This window comes from Triticum aestivum, chromosome 6D (assembly GCF_018294505.1).
Source record: "Triticum aestivum cultivar Chinese Spring chromosome 6D, IWGSC CS RefSeq v2.1, whole genome shotgun sequence".
Lineage (NCBI taxonomy): Eukaryota > Viridiplantae > Streptophyta > Magnoliopsida > Poales > Poaceae > Triticum > Triticum aestivum.
This window is the reverse complement of record NC_057811.1, coordinates 124423648-124431116: the sequence shown is the minus strand read 5'-3', so window position 1 is coordinate 124431116 and position 7469 is coordinate 124423648. Positions and strand designations below refer to the sequence as shown.

General features: G+C 41.2%; 1 long non-coding RNA gene across 1 annotated transcript; it reads left to right on the top strand.

Annotated features, from left to right (window-relative positions):
- Positions 1-5541: 5541 nt before the first annotated feature.
- LOC123141324 (uncharacterized) lies at positions 5542-6897 on the top strand. The gene is made up of 3 exons (XR_006470226.1): positions 5542-5845; positions 6062-6194; positions 6535-6897. It is a non-coding gene; the product is annotated as an uncharacterized lncRNA (long non-coding RNA).
- The last annotated feature ends 572 nt before the right edge of the window (positions 6898-7469 follow it).

Below are 7469 nucleotides of genomic sequence, written 5' to 3'. Positions count from 1 at the left end.
GTCATTCCTGAAACAGATGCTTTATTTCATGTTTATGTATATTTTTGTTTACTATCATGACTAAATTCGGGTTTCACTCATTTCATAACTAATATAGTGCACAATCTTATTAAAATGCTAACTGGTTGATGATCTAAAAAAGTAATAATACATGAATTTCACACCAAAAATTTTGTGAAAAAGTTCCAACGATGAAGAATGTTGGGGAATGACATACAATGACAATGACTACAAGGTTTGTTACGAGATTACAACAAGCTAACAAAAGTTAGTTGTATAGAATATCTTGTGGTTGGCTAACTAACCCTTTCACTAACATCTCTAGCACTTACTTGGAGCTTACTGAACGGAGACCGTATCAAAAAACTAAGGAAGAGCTAAGAAAGTATACCCTTTTGTAATGGCATTTCCAAACTAAATATAAAGGTAACAAAAAAGGGGACATAGGAGCCGCCGCCTCCAACCTCCCCAGTCCCCATTGGTTGCCTCTCGCTGAAGCCTCGTCTCTCCTACCACTCACCAGCTACCCCTTGACCACACGACGCCAGGTGCCTCCTTCGGCCCTTGTTCTCTCCCTCCCCCTTCCCAACCGCCCCACCGCGTCTCGACCTCACTACTAGGACTGATCGTCCCAGTGCACCACCAGCCTCGACAAGGAGAAGAGCAACGGTGAGGACCGCATGACAGAGTAGGAGAAGGTTCACATGGCGAATTCCAACGCCAACAACCTCCTCCCTATGTCGTTGATGCAAGTGACCAGGAGGAAGAGGATGATGAGGGAAGTGTTGCTACTGTGCCGACGCCCTCCTCATTTTTTACCCAGCCTGGTAGCATGTGCAGGAACAAATCTACACCCAACGAATTGAGTGTAGCTCAGATGGTTAAATTCATGTTGGTGAAACAAGTGCATCAGGGTTCAACTCCTAGACTGTGCTTGCATTTTTCTAGATTTATTTCAGCCTTTCTGGTGATGCTCGTTCAGTGAGACGAGACGTTAGCATTAACTACGAATGCACCTATGATGATTTCATTAATCTCAAGATGTTGTGTCGGCTCAGTATCTCGGAGATATTCATAAGGGTAGAGTATGCGGGCGTGCGTTTATAGGGGTGATAGTATGTGTGTGTGTGTTGTATTGTTTTAAAAAAATCTACATTCCGATGAAGGAGGGTACGGTTAGATGTAAAGGCATGTTTTGAAAAATGATTGGGCGCATTTTAAATACACCCACCAGGGAGTGTGTCATTAGTAGCATAGTGCGTGCGTGCTCACCGTCGGTCATGGTAGACATGGTAGCAAAATCAGATATATATTATTTTTAGAAATAAAGTAAAGATGCAAACGCTTATAAACACGTATATACATTTGCCCCTATGAAAACACATTATTCTTATAAGCATCTTCGAAAGACAGAATCGATAATAATCCTAGGGTTTGATCCTTGGTAGGCTCGAGGTACACTACCTCCTAATAATCTAACCATAAATTGGTTCTTGGAGATCCAAAACTAATGGACCAGGAAACGCCACACTCGGATACATATATTGGCCGTAGGGTTTGCTAGAAGATCACAACAAGCTAACAACAGTTCGTTGTACAGAATATCCGTAGGTTGGCTAACTAAACCCATCGCTAACAGTATGGTCCGAGTTACTATATGTAACCTAACGAGGAAGAAATATGTAATCTAAGCTGAAGTAGCTGTGTACGTGGATCGTACGGAGTGGTGCCAACAACAAATCTTTGCACACGTTTATTCCGGCCTTTCCCGCATCATCGAAAGGATAATGCAGAGACTGCACTCCATGACTAACGGTACTTAAGGACAGCGGCCATAAAGGGTTTTGCCTTTTCCATTCATCAGCCATTTATCGATCAGTAAGTTGACCTGTAAGTACTCCGTGCAGGCCAGCTTTGTCCAAGCTAACCTGCCCGCAGACGAATCTGAAGAACCACGCCTCACGCTCGGTCTGCCGTTGTGTTCGGGTCGAGATGCGCGTCCCATCCTGCTGGGGTGGGAGCTATGATGAGGCTTGCCAACTCCATGGACCAGCGTTCTTGGGCCGTAGCAACGGCCAGGTTTCTCCGACACGGAAGAAACAACAGCATGGGTGGCGAGCCGGAATAATAATACTGCGATCCAGCATGCACGTGATGCGTGCTACGATCTCATCGCTGACTTTCCCCCGAATTATATAACAGAAAAAAAGAATCTCATTGCTGGGGACAGGCAGGGGTACGTATTCGCGCCTCGGCTTGGCATATCTGGCCACGATGGTGGGTGCATGGAGATGGGCTGGACTTTTCTTGTGACCGCAGTTTTTGCTTTTTCTTTCTGCGAGCTACAGCGTCCCGTTGCATGGCACGGTACGTACGGCGGCACGGCGGGGCCGATTGATTACGTGAATTAAGCCAGAGACTTGCGCCTGCACGCACGGGCGCTGTACTGCACGGGGAGTGGACGGGGGCATGCTTGATTAGGATCACGGGTACAGGTGGTGGACCGGTGGTGGTTACAGGACTCGAACCAGCAACGCCATCTAGGCCGTGACGCCGTAGAAGCACGTTGCGCCGTCGGCGACCGCCACGCCAAAGGGTCAGGATTAATCGCTCGTCGCACAATGTTATATTACACGCCTCACAGAAGGGGCTACAAGTTATAATTTTTATTTAATTCTTAAATACTCCATCAGTTTATTTTAACTCCTCATGTTATATTTGTCTTAACTCAAATTTTGTAAGGATTAATCAGTTTATATTAAAATATACAATATCTACAATACCAAATATATACAGCATTAAAATACATTAATTTATGGATCTAAAGATATTGACTTGGTGTTGTGAATGTTAGTACCTTTTTTATAAACTCTGTCAAACCTCTAAAACCTAGACTTAAAACAAACCTAATATGCGACATAAAAAATGAAGGTTTTAGCCCGAATTTTATTTTAAAAAAGATGATTTCTTAATCCTCACTTAAAATACCCAAACAACCATGTTTTCGTTATGGTGGGACATATTTTCTAAACAAATATGTTATCTAATTTAATTTTGGGAATTCTATTTGATATATGTATATCATTTTAGGTAATATCCGAACATATATTTGTCAACCAAATTAATATCAAATATCAGAAATATATTATAAAATTTCAATTCATGTTTCTGAACTCATTAAGGTGGGTCTAGTCCAGTTCTAGGGCCCATCTTCAGTGACCTCCTATATGACGCAGGCGCGTCGCACACAGAGTAGCCAACTGGGCCGGCCCATTCGCTCTGTAGGGAACCGCTGCACTGTAGCGAACCGCTGCACTGTAGTGCCTAAAAAGCTGTCAGTACACTTGTTAAAAATCTATTAGTACACTGTAGCGATTTTTTCCCTTTTCCCGGTCCATTTCTATACTAAAATAGGGGCAAAATAAAACTAATAACATATTTTGAAAATTTCCGAGAAAAATATGAAAAATATGCTTTTTTAATTCCAAACAAACTTTTGTAATCCTGAATATATTTTGAAAACACAACCATTGTTTTGATTCCGAAGAAAATTTTCAAATATTGAACACAATTCGAAATTTCTGAACAGCTTTTGAATATCTCAAACCATTTGTAGTACACGTTTTTTTTCCTTTTTTCAATTGGTTTTTGAAAACTTCAAACAGTTTTTGAAAGTTTCAAAACATTTGAGTTGCTGATAAAAATCAGAATCCCAAATATTTAAAAAATGTGAACACTTTTTTTAATTTCCAAACAAATTTGAAAATCCAAAACTTCTTCCAAATTTGAAAATCCTTCGCACTCATGGTGCCTCATGACTTGGACGCTTCTAATATGGCGTTGTGGACTTTGCAGGTGTGTGTTGGACTCTCGTCTCTCTAAGCTTCCCGCTGAACGGCTTTTCCTATTCGGCGCGTCGGTCGTGCGTGATCGACCGTGCGCATACCCCGGGGAAATATCTGGTACTCCCACCTCTAGGGTGCTCCCGGTGCTTCAAAACTCTGTAGCACATTTTTAAATGTTCGAAAAATTCTGGAAAAAAGTTCAGCATATTGACGCAACATCAAAGTATGTTGTATATCAAAATTTGAAACGTAGCTTGAGAAACATAAATGACAAATTTGACAGTAAATTGTATGCAACTTAAGTTGGGCTTTAGATTAGGCCCATTTTTACATTGATGTCCATTTTGTCATTTTTGTATCTTTAGCAATGTTTTGAATTTTGATTTGAATTTTTCTAGCAACATACATTGATGTTGTGTCAATGTGCTGAATTTTTTTCAATTTTTTTTACCATTTTAAAATGTGCTACCGAGTTTGGAGCACCGGGAGCACCCTAAGGGTGGGAGTACTAGATATTTCCCCCGCATACCCCCTTGCTCCCCCGCAGCATACATGTGGGCCGGCCCAACTGCTCATGTCCGGTTTTGGGACCGGGTTTTCTTGTTATCTTTTTCCTTTTTATTTATCTTTTTGTTTTTTGTTCTTTTTTTCATTTTATTTTTTATTTTTTATTTTCTAAATTTCATGAATAATTTCTGAACTGGGAACTTCTTTTCAAATCGGTGAATATTGTTTTTAAAAAAATTGAACATTCTTCCCAAAACAATGTGAACATTGAGTTCAGTATTTGTTCATCAAATTCTAAAAATGTTCATATACTTTTGATATCGTGAACATTTTATAAATTCATGAATATTTTTCTAAATCATGAAGAAATGTCTTGAATATTCTTTGAATCCATGACATGTTTTTGAATTCACATTTCTTTCAAATTAATGTACATTTTTCCAAATCATGAAGAGTTTTAAAATCATGGTTGTTTTTACAAATTCGTGAACATTTTCATGAACACTTTTTGAAATTATGTACATTTTTGGAATATTTTGGAATATTTCACGAACACTTTCGTAATACACAAACCTTTTTTTAATCACAAACGGTTTTTTAATCCGGGAGTATTTATCATTTTCCTGACATTTTTTGAAATCATGAACAATTATTATTTCAAACAATTTTAGACAATTCACATTTTTTTTCAAATCACGAATTATTTTAAAAAGGAAAAAACTAAAAGCAGGAAAAAGATACCAAACAAGTAAAAGCAGAGGGGCTTCCCGCCCCGCACGTGTCGCCATATAGGAATTCCCGTGCTAAAGTCCTTCATACCGGTACTTTTGACGTCGGCTTTCGCTTCACAGGCCATGATTGAAGCCAGTAGCCCATGCCACATGCGTTTTCATCGCCTTCTTTGATTTTGCGCCATGCTGTGGTTAATTAACTTGCGGAGTTCACCTCAAAAAATTAGTTTGCGGAGTTACCCAGGTTCGGTGGTTAATGCCAGCAGTGATGGGGACTGTTTTCCTGAGCTAGTGTTAAATGGAAAACACTTTCTATCTATGGTCTGATAAACTTCCAACGCCAGACCAATCCAACACCGTTGATTCAACTGAAATCTAACGTCTCAGAAATTGTGCTTCTTTTGTTAGAAAAAAAACATACGTAGGAACTAACTGCCCGCAACCACGGATGTAAACCTCCCCCTAATATCGCCCCTAATCTCTCCTGATTCCTGTCGCAGTGACACCGGCCCGATCTCCTCCTCGCCCAGATCCCCTTCTCCCCGAGCATCATAGCCACCCCACCGGCCAGCTCGCCGCTGTCCATCTACACGACGCTCAGCCTGGTAGCCGCTGGAGCACGCGGCAAAACCCAGGAAGAGCTCATGGCCCTGCTTGGCGCCTCGTCCCCCGCCGGGTTCGTGAGCAGCCTCGCGCCCGACCCATCCTGCCTACACGCACACCGCCGCAGTCCTGCATGGCGGAGATATGTACAGTCCCGAGGTCTGCACTTACATCTTTCTTTGTTGCCGCCGGTGTTTGGTCTGATGTTATACTGATTTCGTGCATGCAGAGGGTGCTTCTAATATACAGTACAATTGCTTTGCGTCACATGATAGTTTGCTTCCATAGTTTTTCTTTTGAAACGGAGCTTAAGTTGGACATACCAGGCAAGTAATACTCATGTTCGGCCATCCTCATCCGTTGATGTTGTCGCAGCTACAACACACACTTCGCCTCCCTCGTCGCCGACCGCTACTGCGTCGTGGCCACTGCAACGATCCTATTCGGCCCCAACAACATGTCCAAGCTCGACCGAGAGCGCGTTTCAGCACGCCCCGTCAACGAGCAGGTACTCTTGCTATCTCACTGCCTTATTGTGTCATCGTCCCTTCCCTGTTGTTCCGTCATATTCTATTTGTCGTGATTGTTTCCATGCAAGGGAAAATAGTTCATCAGCATGAGAATATGTTTCTACTCCATTTAAATAATGCTTCCATCACGTGAGCAAGTGCTTCATAACTTTGCGCTCTGTAATGCTTCTTTAGTACTTTGCTAGTACATACTCCTATAGTGCTTCCGTAGTAATGCTAAGATATTTTGGTTATCACTACAATGTGTTCCTTATTTTCTTCTGGTGCAAATTCTGACATCTTTGGAAGCAATGTTTGATTCATACTCCTCCTATGTAGGAAGCAAAGTTTGTTGCACAATGTCATGAGGCATAGCGGAGTGGTGACCTTCGCTTCACCAAGGGCTTCTCTGCGGCCATCGAGGGCCAGCCTATAGATGGAGACGACAACAACGAGGTGGCTGCTAGGGGTAGCAGCGGCAATGGCGAGGACGTCGACCGACAACAACAACGTCCCTCTCTCCCATCAGCGGCTATGCCACAATTCTACTCAGACTAAAACAATATTGATATAATCAGGAAGCAACTAACATGAATATGTGCTTATGTGTCGGTGCTACTACTGAAGCAGCAATGAAACTAAAGGGTGCATTTTTTGCTCTTATTTTTATGTTGACGGGGCACTGAATAATATTCTATCAAATCTTTGTAAAATTTCTGTCGGAAGCAAGTAACTTTCATTACAAGATATTAAGCATATACGGAAACAGAAAAGGAAGCATACAATGACAATGGTTGAAACAATAATTCAAAGCTTGGAAGCATATGTGATGAACATTTAAATCTTGCTAATGGATGAGAAGTTGAATCACTTGTGATATATAACCTCTCTAAAACAGAAAATCGGAACCATGTCTAATTTAAATCATGGACGTATGATCCGTTAATTTTGTTGGTGCCAAAACAATACACCAATAAGTTATGCAGAGTAATTAAATTTTGTACGAAGCAACTGGATTGCTAGTAAATCAAAGAATTGGAAGCATAATGCATGGAAGCATTTTATCTAAAAAAAATGAAGAAAGCACACCACTTGATAGTGCTGCGATTTACTACAGATTTTGAAGAACGGCTGTAGTGTTGGAAGCACGACTTCCGTATACCAGAAATAAACATGCAGTTATGAAGCATGGTTTGCAATGCTTGAAGCAGAAATATTGATGTTTGTTGAGGGAAATCAATGGGAAGCATCAGCAGAAGAAAATTGTTTATACA